The sequence below is a fragment of the Nomascus leucogenys genome, chromosome X (assembly GCF_006542625.1).
Source record: "Nomascus leucogenys isolate Asia chromosome X, Asia_NLE_v1, whole genome shotgun sequence".
Classification (NCBI taxonomy): domain Eukaryota; kingdom Metazoa; phylum Chordata; class Mammalia; order Primates; family Hylobatidae; genus Nomascus; species Nomascus leucogenys.
The window spans coordinates 133,254,009-133,267,619 of record NC_044406.1 but is presented as its reverse complement, the minus strand read 5'-3'; the positions used below and the strand labels follow the sequence as shown (position 1 = coordinate 133,267,619).

The 13,611-nt window shown below is 40.2% G+C and overlaps 1 pseudogene across 1 annotated transcript; it reads right to left on the bottom strand.

The window, feature by feature from the left end:
* Positions 1-2,244: 2,244 nt before the first annotated feature.
* LOC100601984 lies at positions 2,245-3,142 on the bottom strand (annotated as a pseudogene). Its single transcript, XR_004028689.1, has one exon. The product of XR_004028689.1 is annotated as a ferritin heavy chain pseudogene (transcript).
* Between the last annotated feature and the right edge of the window lie 10,469 nt (positions 3,143-13,611).

Sequence of the window (13,611 nt, the reverse complement as noted above, 5' to 3'; positions counted from 1 at the left end):
AGCACCCCTTTTGACTCCAGGCTAATAGAATCATTGTCAGGTTAAAGCTAGCCTTGAATGACCTATGTGTGGACAATCAGGGAAATAACCAGTTTATATTCTAGCTTAATAAAGCCCTCCAGAAAGTGTCCACATGCACACGTACACACCACACACACACACACACACACACACACATGCACATGCACATCTCAAGCAAAATGAATGGGATAGCATTTCACATATAATTCTGATTCAGTTGCATATACACGGAAAGAAACTATTTTTCATAAGCAATTTATTAATTTAGAAAAAATGTGATTCATTGAGGCCGGGCGCGGTGGCTCACGCTTGTAATCCCAGCACTTTGGGAGGCTGAGGCGGGCGGATCACGAGGTCAGGAGATCGAGACCACGGTGAAACCCCGTCTCTACTAAAAATATAAAAAAAATTAGCCGGGCGTGGTGGCGGGTGCCTGTAGTCCCAGCTACTCGGAGAGGCTGAGGCAGGAGAATGGCGTGAACCTGGGAGGCGGAGCTTGCAATGAGCCGAGATTGCGCCACTGCACTCCAGCCTGGGCGACAGAAAGAGACTCTGTCTCAAAAAAAACAAAAAAAAAAAAAAAAAAAAAAAAGAAAGAAAAAATGCGATTCACAAACTCAGTTGAAGGAATTTGGCTGAAATGTCACTGCCGATAATGAATGTCATCTTTCAAGACAGAGCCATCTATAGAATAACTTCTACAAAAGAGATAAAATGTAAATTTCCATTTTAGGCTGTATGGAAGGAGTATTTCATTCAGCTTTACAAGGGGATGGCATTATCTCCATGCTTTGTGAATCTCAGTGTCCTCCTTAGCCAATTATATCAATCTTTTTCGCACTTTTCATTCATGATTGTGCTTGACAACATCGTTTGACCCTCAGCATCCTCAGTACCCTCTTCCATGCACCTTCCTATTTCACAGGGGTAAAAAAAAAACTAAAAACTCTATTTCCCAGCCTCTCTTGCAACTAAAATTCTAGACGTGAATTCCATTTGTCCAACGAGATGCACTTGCACAAGATTTGAAATGTGGGAGGGAGGAAAATGCCATCTTCCTACTGCTTTGGCCACTGTTGGTCAAGTTTACTAGTCAGCTTTGAGCTCTGTGCGGGAGTAGTGGAAGTAACAGCAGTGACGGCAGAAGTTCTTGAGTGGTAGCTTCTTAGCCTCTAGGTGACAGTTCTGGTGGTGTGTTTCCCAACCTCCAATCTTCTAACCTTTCCAAGGATTTTATAAGCACTGAACCCTAACTCATACAATTCCCTTGGTGCTTTAAAAAACCTTTCCACCAAAACAATTTCATAGTAGTGAATCATAAACTCTACCTCCACAGAGTCTGGGAATATAGTCCTAAGTGAGCCCTTGAGGGCATCAAATGTCTAAAGCTCATATTTTATTTCAGAAACTAATGCAAAATTAGAATTGTTCCATAATTCATCTGTTTTCATACAAAAATGTTTTAACTTATTTGCCTTCAAATAAAACATATGCTAGAAGAAGGCATGCTATGCCTATTATGTATCACGGATCAGTGGTTCTCGAACCAGGATTTGCATCAGAACATGTGCAGAGCATCAATAGCTAGTTTCCCAAGATCCATGCCAGACCTTTGGAATGAGAATCTCTGAAGATTCATGGTGGATTACAGATAGTAAATTTTTAAAAACTCCCCAGTTGATTCTGTTGTGCAGCCAGGTTTGAAAAAAATTTGTTTGGATTATTAGGAAAATATGTACCTGGATTATATTCCCTCAGTTTTCCCAAAAAGATGTTTTCAGTGAGTGAGTTGTGATTTGATGTTTTGACTGCATTTTTATAGAGGGTAAATAGTGAAAATATTCAATCAAAGGTCTCTGTGTCTTTTGTAAAAATATAATTAAAAAACCATTGTCCTAAAGATAGCAACAATAGACACTAGGAACTACTAGAAGAGGCAGGGAGGGAGGGAGGGAGGGAGGAGGGAGGGGATAGGTTGAAAATCTATTAGGTATTATGCTCAGTACTTGGGTGATGGGATCATTCATATACTCCAAATCTCGGCATCACACAATATACCCAGTTAACAAACTTGCATATGTACCCCCTGAATCTAAAATAAAAATTAAAAAATAAAAACCCCCATAAAAATTAAAACAAATAAAAACCTCCCCCCACAATTTCAGCTTCTTATTCAAGGAAAACAACAATCTTCTATTGAAATTTACTTTTTTTTGCGGCGGGGGGGTACCAAATTTCTTTATTTGAAGGAATGGTACAAACCAAAGAACTTAAGTGGATGTTTTGGTACAACTTATAGAAAAGGTAAAGGAAACCCCAACATGCATGCACTGCCTTGGTGACCAGGGAAGTCACCCCACAGCTGTGGGGAAATTAGCCTGAGGCTTAGCTTTCATTTTCACTGTCTCCCAGGGTGTGCCTGTCAAAGAGATACTCTGCCAAGCCAAATTCGGGTGCTCCCATCTTGCGCAAGTTGGTCACGTGGTCACCCAATTCTTTGATGGCTTTCACCTGCTCATTCAGGTAATGTGTCTCAATGAAGCCACACAAATGGGGGTCATTTTTGTCAGTGGCCAGTTAGTGCAGTTCCAGTAGTGACTGATTCACATTTTTTTCCAAATGTAATGCACACCCCATCGCATTCAGCCCACTCTCCCAGTCATCACAGTCTGGTTTCTTGATATCCTGAAGGAAGATTCGGCCACCTCCTTGGTTCTGCAGCTTCATCAGTTTCTCGGCATGTTCCCTCTCCTCATGAGATTGGTGAAGAAAGTATTTGGCAAAGTTCTTCAAAGCCACATCATCGCGGTCAAAGTAGTAAGACATGGACAGGTAAACGTAGGAGGCGTAGAGCTCCAGGTTGATCTGGCGGTTGATAGCGGCCTCTGAGTCCTGGTGGTAGTTCTGGCGCACCTGCGAGGTGGACGCGGTCGTCATGGCGGCGACTAAGGAGAGGCGGCGGCGGCGGTGGCTGCGCGGCGCTGGAGCGGCGGCGGGGGCCTTGGGGCAGTCGGAGGGCGCGGTGAAGAGGTGACGGAGGCCGGCCGGGGTGGGGGAGAAGCGCCGGGTTCCGTCCAAGCACTGTTGAAGCAGGAAACCCCCGACGACTCTCCGCGAAGAACGTCTCTGAAATTTACTTTTAAGCAGAGCTTAAATTTATCTTTTATTTGTGCAATTTGAATTTAATTCTTTTTATTTCTAAAAAGTAATTTCCTCCAAAACTTGAGAGGCATAATTCTTTGGAATATCATTTTTCTATTTCATATATGTAAAATAAATCAGTGAAATAAATTATAAGCAAAATTGTTCTTTAAAAATTGTCCAATATGTCAGTGTCACATATGTGATGCCGTATGATAAATTTCTTTGTAGCATTCCTTACTTTGGAAGAAATATATAGAGCCAACATATTTTCCTTTTCCCCTTGGATACCAGAAAGCTCAGAGGTAAACCTTTTGCTATATTCTGTAGAGAAATCATTCCATATTCCAGGTCCTGTTATCTCATTCCTTCTAAAGAGTTATCTCATTCCTTCTAAACAATTTGTCTTTTTTAGTTTATACATTTGTTTTTTATTGTTTAATTTCAGTCTATTAATATTGTAAACATCTTTGAATGTGGAAGGGATATAACTTATAAGTTAACCAGCTGGCTCTCTTTGGCTGTTGTCTATTCAAGATGAATGACAGAACTGATTATACTGCACAATTATATTTAGCACCTGAAGGTCTCAAAAGATAGTGCCAACACACACTCCCTTTATATCATTATTTATTCAGACTACATTCTCATTTTTAAAAATCCAGACAACAGAAAAACATATAAAACACAAAACATAAGTTCCCTTGTACTACAATACTACTCCTTTCCCCACAACATAAATAAATCGCTTTAAGCAAATTTTTATATGATCTCCCATATCTTATTTTCTGAACAAATAATAGCAAATGTATACTCCAAAATAGTATTCTGCTTTACATATAGCTCTGCAACTTGCTCTGTTTCTCCTACAGTTCAGCTTGGATATCTTTCCATGTCAATATATGTGAATCTATGTCATTATTTTCAACAGTTACATACAATCTCAATATATGAATGTGTCATTATTTATTTCACCAGTTCTCTGCTGAACATAAGCTCTTTTAAGGAACAACATGGCACAACATGGTATTTCCATGGGGAATGCAGTAAAGAGAAGTTAAAAGTTTATTTCTAAAGACATGACCATCTTACTATTTAGTCTGTCACTTTCAGTCACATTACTAACTGCATGTAGCTCATGGTCCCTCAATAATTAATTTTTAATACTAATAAAATTGGGAGAGCAAAAATGGTAACAACTCAGTAAATGACACTTTAAGCCAACTACATGCTGCCAACACATTTTAAATGAGTATTTTATTTTCCCTTAGTTTACACTTTAAAAAAAATCCATTCCGCCCAAATAACCAGATCAAGTTGCTCAACAGGGATTTTATTTTACAATCAAGTCATCATGTAAGTTTCTAAGACAACTACCTGCCCAATGAATCGAAAGAAGAGCATTATGCGGCTTGGCTCTTACTGTGATCACCTAGCTGCTCACATTGCAATTTATAGAAACCTAGTCCTGATCCAAACCAAGAACTCTTGGGGTGGCAGGGGTTGAAGGTGGGAACAAGAGGCAAGGTGACACTCACAGAAGACTAGAAGCTTCCTGCAATTACAAGCTTGGCTCATGTTGCCCTAAAAATACGAACTCTTTTCACAAATGTTTATAAAGAGAAAATTTTATATTGCAGGCATCTCCACTGACCAATAAGCTGTTTCTGTTCGGGGAGTAAAAAATGAAATACAGGCAAACAACTGACTTTGTTTGGGGGGGAATTGTTTTATGTGACCACAGACATCTTGCTGGCTACAGTTTTAACTTGGTGTGTGTGTTTGGGGAAAGATGTTGGGGAAGAGGATGGCATAAGTGCTACATTCACACCCAGGTCTTCTGACTCCTATCCATCCACATCCACTAGTTCCTACATCAATCCATTTAACAAATAAGCACTGCCAGAGCACTTCACTAAACTCACTTTCAAAGCACATATTAAAGAGAAATGGCTTAAACTACTACCAGTTCTGATGTGATTAAGGCATTGATCTAGTGCCACTTTCTTGAACCCCTCAAGCTTCTAAGTTTGGGGAGCAATAATTGACCCCTTTGAGACATAGTAGAAACTGTAGATATTCTCATCATAAAAGGAAAATGCTTATACACATAACATTTTGGACACATTTCAGGAGTTTATGGACCAAATTTAACAAAATGGTATTTATTTCGATGAAAGTAATTCATAGAATGATACAACCAAACGGCATTTTGTCTTCATACCTTTGTATAACATTACATGTAAATGTATTCACAAAGCCAAAACAATCCTTTGTTGGATCTCTCATCCTGCTTTTCAAATCAGAAAATGTCACCTTACAAGAGGCCCCCAGGAAACCCATTCTGAGAGCGTTCCTCTACTGCCATCTTGTGGATTTTCGTTGAAAAAATAAAACGCTGCAAGAGTTTTTTCTTCTAATTTTCAAGACCGGCATACCTCTCACCTATGTTTGCCAACTGTTAACATCTGGATACACCCACTCTATTTAACTAAATACACACCCATACCCACACATCCTTTTTTTCAAATCATACAAAAGTAGGTTGCTTTCATCATGACACTTCACTGCAAAATATTTCAGGATGTATTTTCCAAGAATAAACTGATTTCCTCTATTTAACCACAATATCAACACACCTAAGAAAGTCACCATGAATTCAATATCATCCAGCATCCAGTCTTTACTAAAATTCCTTCGACTATCCACCAAAATATCCTCTATGGCTTCTGTTTTTCCAATCCAAGATCCACTCAACATTCACTCAGAGCATTTGAGTGTCTCTTTAAAGAGTCCAGGTAGGATGTCCTGCATCATGCCTCACATTCTAGAATTGCCTCTTTCCTCGCTATGATAGTTAGATCAAACATTTCCAACAAGAACGTCACATAAATGATGTTGTGTACCTTCCTCTTGATCATACTGAAGGCACATCATCAAGCAAAACCACTATTGGCATTGCCAAGCTTGACCAGTTGGTTAAAGTGGTGACCACCAGACTTTTCCATTGAGAAAGCACATTTTTTCTCTTTAAAAGTAGTCTGTAGAGTGATATTTTGAGACTTATTTTCAACATTTTACCTAGTCATATTAGCATCCTCTGATGATCCTTACCTGAGCCAATTATTACTTTGGGTGTTAAAAAATATTGCTTTTCTAATTATTTTTATTCCTTCTACATTTAGTAGCTGGCATTCTTCTGTTTTAAAAAACACAATGGGAATTCTTTTTTCTCCTTTCCTTTTATTTTACTTTGAATATTACCATAAATTTGTGGATTTTTTTTCTTAACTCAATGTACTATAAATTATTACCAATTTTTTTTTTATGTTTAAATTATCCCAGACTTGGCCAGTGGGTGTCCCTTCAAGTTGCTTCCTGTGTCCTTATGAAATGTCCCCATCATTCTCTGATCACTTTCTTACTTTCTGGTTGTATTAATCCATTTTCATATTGATATGAAGAAATACCCGAGACTGGGTAATTTATAAAGAAAAAAGAGGTGTAATGGACTCAAGTGCCACATGGCTGGTGTGGCCTCACAATCATGGTGGAAGGCAAAGGAGGAGCAAAGGTATGTCTTACATGGCAGCAGGCAAGAGAGCATGTGCAGGAGAACCGCCCTTTATACAACCATCAGATCTTGTAAGTCTTATTCACTATCATGAGAACAGCAGGGAAAAAAAGCCCTTCTCCATGATTCAATTACCTCCTACTGGGTCCCTCCCACAACATGTGGGGATTATGGGAGCTACAATTCAAGATGATATTTGGGTGGGGACACAGCCAAACCATATCACTGGTATAGCAAGATATCTATATCTAGGCTCACATTATACTTGTACTTTCACTGAAATCAGTAGTTTCTCCAAAGAAACCTGATTAGTTTAAGTAGGAAATGATGCATAGAAACAAACATCTTGGTGTTAGGTATGTATGCTACTACAGGGTCGTTACTCCTATATCCAGTCAATCAATGAACAGAGATAGAAATACATACACACACACTCACACACACACACACACGCATGCACGTATTTTAATCATGAGTTCAGAGGTCTTCTATGATTGAGTAGCTTGTAGTACAGATGAATATTTTAACAAGAAAAAATAGAAAAGGCAGGTTTTTATAAACATTTTTTGAGAAGAAATAAGAAGGCTACTAAGGCAGCCAGGACTTGAGAAACTAGATCCAGAAAGAAGGGAGCTCATTAAGGTGAGCTTACTTCATGGACACTTATTTTCCTCCTTGATGTTTTTGGCATGGAGAATGAGATAAAGAATTTAGCAGAGCAGTTTTAGGTCACCTCTTGGGGCTGGGGAGATTAAAAGTGTGCAGTGGACAAGGCAGCTAGGTGTTGAGAGACCAAGCTCTCAGAGAGACAGAAGGGACAGAGAATAGAACCTAGCTCTTGGAACCAGTGTTCTTCTAGAGGCATTTACAGTTTAAACTGTGCAGAAAATTAGGGTAAGAAGCCAATCAGAAAGCATCAACAAAGCAGAGCAAGCAAGCAGGCTCACAATGTTAGAGGGTGAAAAATTGGAGTTCATGACCTTATAAGTAGGAGGAGCTCCAACAAACAACCCTGATTCTTAGTGGGAACTCCTAGAGAGCTACACCCTAGAAGTGGGAGTAAACCAGAAGTAAACTGGGACATACAAAGACCGCAAATTAGCTTTCAGTTAGCAAAGCCCCAAGTTGAATTACATTTATCTAATTCTCTGCTGCCTGACAGAGGAAAGGGCAATATCCTCTGGAGGAAGATAACATGATCTGAAGTCTGTATATGTTTCATACACAATGTTGGGCATTCAGTCAAAACCATTTTTTATATGACAAGGAGTTGTATTCTTTTAAACTCTGAAGAAACAATAAGAGAAACATAAGCACTGTCATTTTTTAAAACAATCTTTTCAGGTATTAAAGCTTTTCAGAATTTAAATCAAAACTTCAATCTCATTCTGAATTCAGATCTTCTCTTCAATCTCAGTTTAGGCCTCATCTCTTGGGTCAGAAATAGGCAGAGAGGAGGAGGGTCTAATCCTTCACATTCTTGATCTATTCAGTAAAAATTACTGACATACAAATAAATAGGAGCAAGAGAAAAAGAGAGAGGCTAGAAACAGAAACAGGTAATATTGGAGTTATCAGACAAAGACTTTAAAATAATTGTGATGAACAAGTTCAAGGAAATATATCGCAAAAGACAGAATGTCACCACAGAATTGGAATCTATAATAAAAAGCCAAATGGAAGTCTGGAACAGAAAATAAAATAGCTAAAATTAAGAGCTCAACAGATGGATTTAACAGCAGACTGGGCAAAGTTGAAAATGGAATTAGCGCACTAGATAGTATCTAGAATGAAGTGTAGAAGTAAAAAGCATTGATATTCCTGAAAAGGTTGTAAGATATATATATATAATAGTGGGAAAGACTAATATAAGTGTAGCTGGGGGACCTAAGAAAAGAAGAGCAAGGGAGTTAGGGTAGAAGCAGCCTTAGAGAAAGTGGACAAATTCTTTAAGAAACAGAACTCAGTAAAATTGAAACAAAAATAAATAGTCCTAGATCTATGAAAGAACTGAAACCTGTTATTAAAAACCTCGCCACAAAGTAAAACTCCAGACCTAAATGGCTTCACTGACAAAGTGTTTCAAACAATTGAAGAGTAAATAACATTAATCTTACACAAATACTTCCAAAAAAAAAGAGAGAAAACATGGAACACTTCTCATCTTGTTTTATGAAGCCAGCAAAACCAAAACTTGTAAAGGACATTCCAAGAAATAAAAATCGCATTAATAATATGTGTGTGTAAATCTAACTTCGTGATATTTAACTATGCTAATATATCACAACCACACGAAGCTTATGGAAGATTAATTCATTTAACTTATAATTTACTATATTAACAGGAAAAAAGGATAGAAAATCATATGATCACCTCACTAGATGCAGAAAAGACATTTAATAAAATTCTACTTTCAGTTGTGATTTAAAAAAAAAAAAAAAAGCCTCCTGGCAAACTTAGAAGACAAGGGAACTTCCTCAATCTGAAAAAATAGCAGCTACAAAAATCCTACAGCAAACATCATAATTATTGTTAAATTATCTTAAAAATTTCCTGAGATCAGGAACAAGATAAGATGTCTGTTAGCAACACTTCTATTTGATGTCATACTAGAGATCCTAATCAGCATAATAAGTCAAGGAAGAAAGGAAAGAAAGGTATAAGGATTAGAAGTGAAAAAATCCAAAAGTATCTACAAAAGTTTTGAATTAATAGCTGTTTTAAGGAGGTTGGTATGAGTTCAAAATATAAAAATCAATTTCATTTATCTAGATCAGGAAAGTACAAATTTTTAAAACTACAATATCTTCCAAAAATAGTCAAATACTTAGAAATAAATCTTTAAAAAGATGTGTAAGGTCTTTACACTAAAAACCGTAAGATATTTCTGAGAAATTTTTTAAAAACTGATTTAAATATAGGAATATACTTATGAACATGAATATACATGTTCATAGGCTGGAGTCTTGATTTTGTTAATATATCATTTCCTCCCAACTTGATTTATGGAGTCAATAAAATCTCTCCCCCCAAAAAGTCACAAGGTTGTTGTGAAAATTAATAAGCTAATATTCAAATTTATATGAAACCTCAGTTGGAGGGGGAAGTAGAGCAAGATGGCTGAATAGAAGCCTCCCACAATTGTTTCCCAAGGAATACAAAATTGAACAACTATCTACACAAAAATACACCTTCATAAGAACCAAAAATTAAGAAATCACAGTACCTGGTTTTATTATAACATCATATTAAAGAAAGAGGCACTGAAGAGGGTAGGAAAGACAGCCCCCAATCGCCTACACAACCCCTCCCTCTTCCCCAGCAGTGGTCACACGGCACATGGAGAGAGAATCCATGCACTTGGTGAAGGGAGAGCACAGTGGTTGTGGGACTATACATTGGAATTCAGTGCTGCCCTGTCAGAGTGGAAAGCAACATGGGGCAGAATTCAGCTGATGCCCATAGAGGGAGCATTTAGACCAACCTTAGACAAAGGCAAATTGTCCAGCCCAGTGGTTGGAACCTAAGTTCCAGCAAGCCCCACCACTGTATGCTAAAGGGCTATAGGATCTTAAATAAACTTGAAAGGCAGTCTAGGCCACAAGGATGGCAATTCCTGGGCAAGTCCTGGTGCTCTGCCGGGCTGGGAGCCAGTGGACTAGGGGGCACACAACAGAGTGAGACAAGCTGGAGTGGCCAAGGGAGTGCTTGCATCGCCCTCTCCCTCAACACCAGGCAGCACAACTTGCAGCTCTGGGAGAGACTCCTTCCCTGGGCTTCAGGAGAGAAGAGCGGAAAGTAAAGAGGATGTTGTCTTGCAACTTGTATACCAGCTTAGCCATAGTAGAATAGGGAACCGAGGAAGAGTCCTGAGGCCCTAGCTCCCAGATGACATTTCTAGACACACCCTGGGCCAGAAGGGAAACTGTTGCCTTAAAGGGAAAGACTCAGTCCTGGCAGAAATCATCACCTGTTGACTAAAGAGCCCTTGGGCCCAGAATGATCAGCAGTGGTAGCCAGTCAGCACTCACTGTAGGCCTTGGGTGAGACTCAGAGTTGTGCTGGCTTCAGGTGTGACCCAACATATTCCCAGCTATGGTGGCTATGGGGAGAGACTCCTTCTGCTTTAGGAAAGGAGAGGGAAGAGTAGAGGGGACTTTGTTTTTCAGCTTGGGTACCAGCTTGGCCACAGTGGAGTAGAGCACCAAACAGGCCCTTAGGATCCCTGTTTCCAGGCCTTGGACCGTAGATGGCGTTCCTGAACCTGCCCTGGGACAAAGGAGAATCTACAACGCTGAAGAGACTCAAGACTGGCAGCACTCACTGCAAGCTGACAGAAGAATCCTTGGTCTTTAGTTGAACATCTGTGGTAGCCAGGCAGCACTTACTGTGGGCCTAAGCAGTGGTGGCCATGGGGAGAGTTTCCTCTGCTTGAGGAAAGGTGAGGGTAGAGTGAGGAGGATTTTGTCTCGTGGCGTGGGTACCAGCTCAGCCATAATAAAATAGAGCACCAGGTAGAATTCTAAGGTTTCCAACTCCAGGCCCTGGCTACTGGACAGCATCACTGGACCTACTCAGAGCCAAAGAGAATTCACCATCCTTAAGGGAAGGACAGAAACCTGGCTGGCTCTACCATTTGCTGATTGTAGAGTCCTTGGGCCTTGAGTGAACATAAGCAGTAGTCAGGCAGTGGTGACTGCAGGCCTTGTGTAAGACCCAGTGTTGTACTGGCCTTAGGTCTGACTCAGTACAGTCTTAGTCATGGTGGTCACAGGGGCACTTGTGTCACCCTTCCCCCAGCTCCTGGCAGCTCATCACAGAGAGAGAGAGAGAGAGAGACTGAGAGAGAGAGACTCTGTTTCAGGGAATGTAGGGGAAGAAGACAAGAGTCTCTGCCTGGATTCTCCCAGATCTTACCCAAGACCACAAAGGCGGTAACTTTACGAGTCTTAAAGAGCCACAGCATTACTGGGCTTGGAGAACCCTCAAAGCAGATATGGTCACAGTAACCAAAGACTTAGATCACAACACTCAAGCTCCTTCAAATACCTGGAAAGATCCCAGGAAGGATACAAACAAGCCCAGACTGTGAAAACTACAATAAATACCTGACTCTTTGATGCCCACATACTGATAAACATCCAAAAGCATCAACACCATCCAAAAAAACATAACTTCACCAACTGAATAAGGCGCCAGTGACTAATCCCGAAGAAACAGAGATATGTGACCTTTAAGACAGAATTCAAAATAGCTGTTTTGAGGAAGCTCAAGGAAATGGAAGATAACACAGAGAAGGAATTCAGACTCCTATCAGATACATTTAACAAAGATATTTAAATTAAAAAAGAATCAACCAGGCCTGGCGCAGTGGCTCATGCCTGTAATCCTAGTGCTTTGGAAGGCCGAAGCAGGCAGATCACTTTGAGGCCAGGAGCTCAAGGCCAGTCTGGCCAACATGGCAAAATCCTGTCTCTACTAAAAATACAAAAATTAGCTCGGTGCGGTGGCACATGCCTGTAATTCCAGCTACTCGGGAGGCTGAGGCACAAAAATTGCTTGAACCCAGGAGGCAGAAGTTGCGGTGAGCCAAGATCACACCACTGCAGTACAGCCTGGGTGATAAAGTGAGGCCCTGTCTCCAAAAAAGGAATCAACAAGGCAAGTGACATATTGAAGAATGCATCAAAGTCTCCTAACAGCAGAATTGATAAAGCAGAAGAAAGAAATACTGAGCTTGAAGGCAGGCTATTTGAAAATCTGCACTCACAGGAGACGAAAGAAAAAAAAAAGAAAAGAATGAAGCATGCCTACGAGATCTACAAACTAGCCTCAAAGGGAAAATCTAGGAGATAGTGACCTTAAATAGAAGGTAGAGAGAGAAATAGGAGTAGAAAGTTTATTCAAAGAGATAAAAACAGAGAATGTCCCAAACCTAGAGAAAGATACCAATATTCAAGTACAAAAACAAGTCTATAGAACATCAAGCACATTGAACACAAGTAAGACTACCTCAAGACATTTATTAATCAAACTCCGAAAGATCAAGGATAAAGAAAGAATCCTTGGCCAGGCGCGGTGGCTCACGCCTGTATTCCCAGCACTTTGGGAGGCCGAGGCGGCCGGATCACGAGGTCAGGAGATCGAGACCATCCTGGCTAACACAGTGAAACACCGTCTCTACTAAAAATACAAAAAAACTAGCCGGGCGTGATGGCGGGCGCCTGTAGTCCCAGCTGCTGGGGAGGCTGAGGCAGGAGAATGGCATGAACCCAGGAGGCGGAGCTTGCAGTGGGTCGAGATCGCCCCACCGCACTCCAGCCTGGGTGACAGAGCAAGATTCCACCTAAGAAAGAAAGAAAGAAAGAAAGAAAGAAAGAAAGAAAGAAAGAATCCTAAAAGCAGCAAGAGAAAATAAACAAATAACATACAATGGAGCTCTGATATGTCTGGGAGCAGACTTCTCGGTAGAAAGCTTACAGGCCAGGAAAGAGTGGCATGACATACTTAAAGTGCTGAAGAAAAAAAAAAAAAACTTTTATCCTAGATTAGCATTTCCAGACAAAATATCCTTCAAACATGAAGAAGAAATAAAGACTTTCCCAGACAAACAAAAGCTGAGGGATTTCAACACAAGACCCGTCCTACAAGAAATGCTAGGGGGAGTTGTTCAATCTGAAAGAACAGGATGCTAATGAACTATAAGAAAACATCTGCGCCGGGCGCTGTGGCTCACGCCTGTAATCCCAGCACTTTGGGAGGCCAAGGAGGGTGGATCACCTGAGGTCAGGGGTTCGAAATCATCCTGGCCAACATGGCGAAACCCCATCACTAATAAAAATACAAAATTAGCCGGGCATGGTGGCGCATGCCTA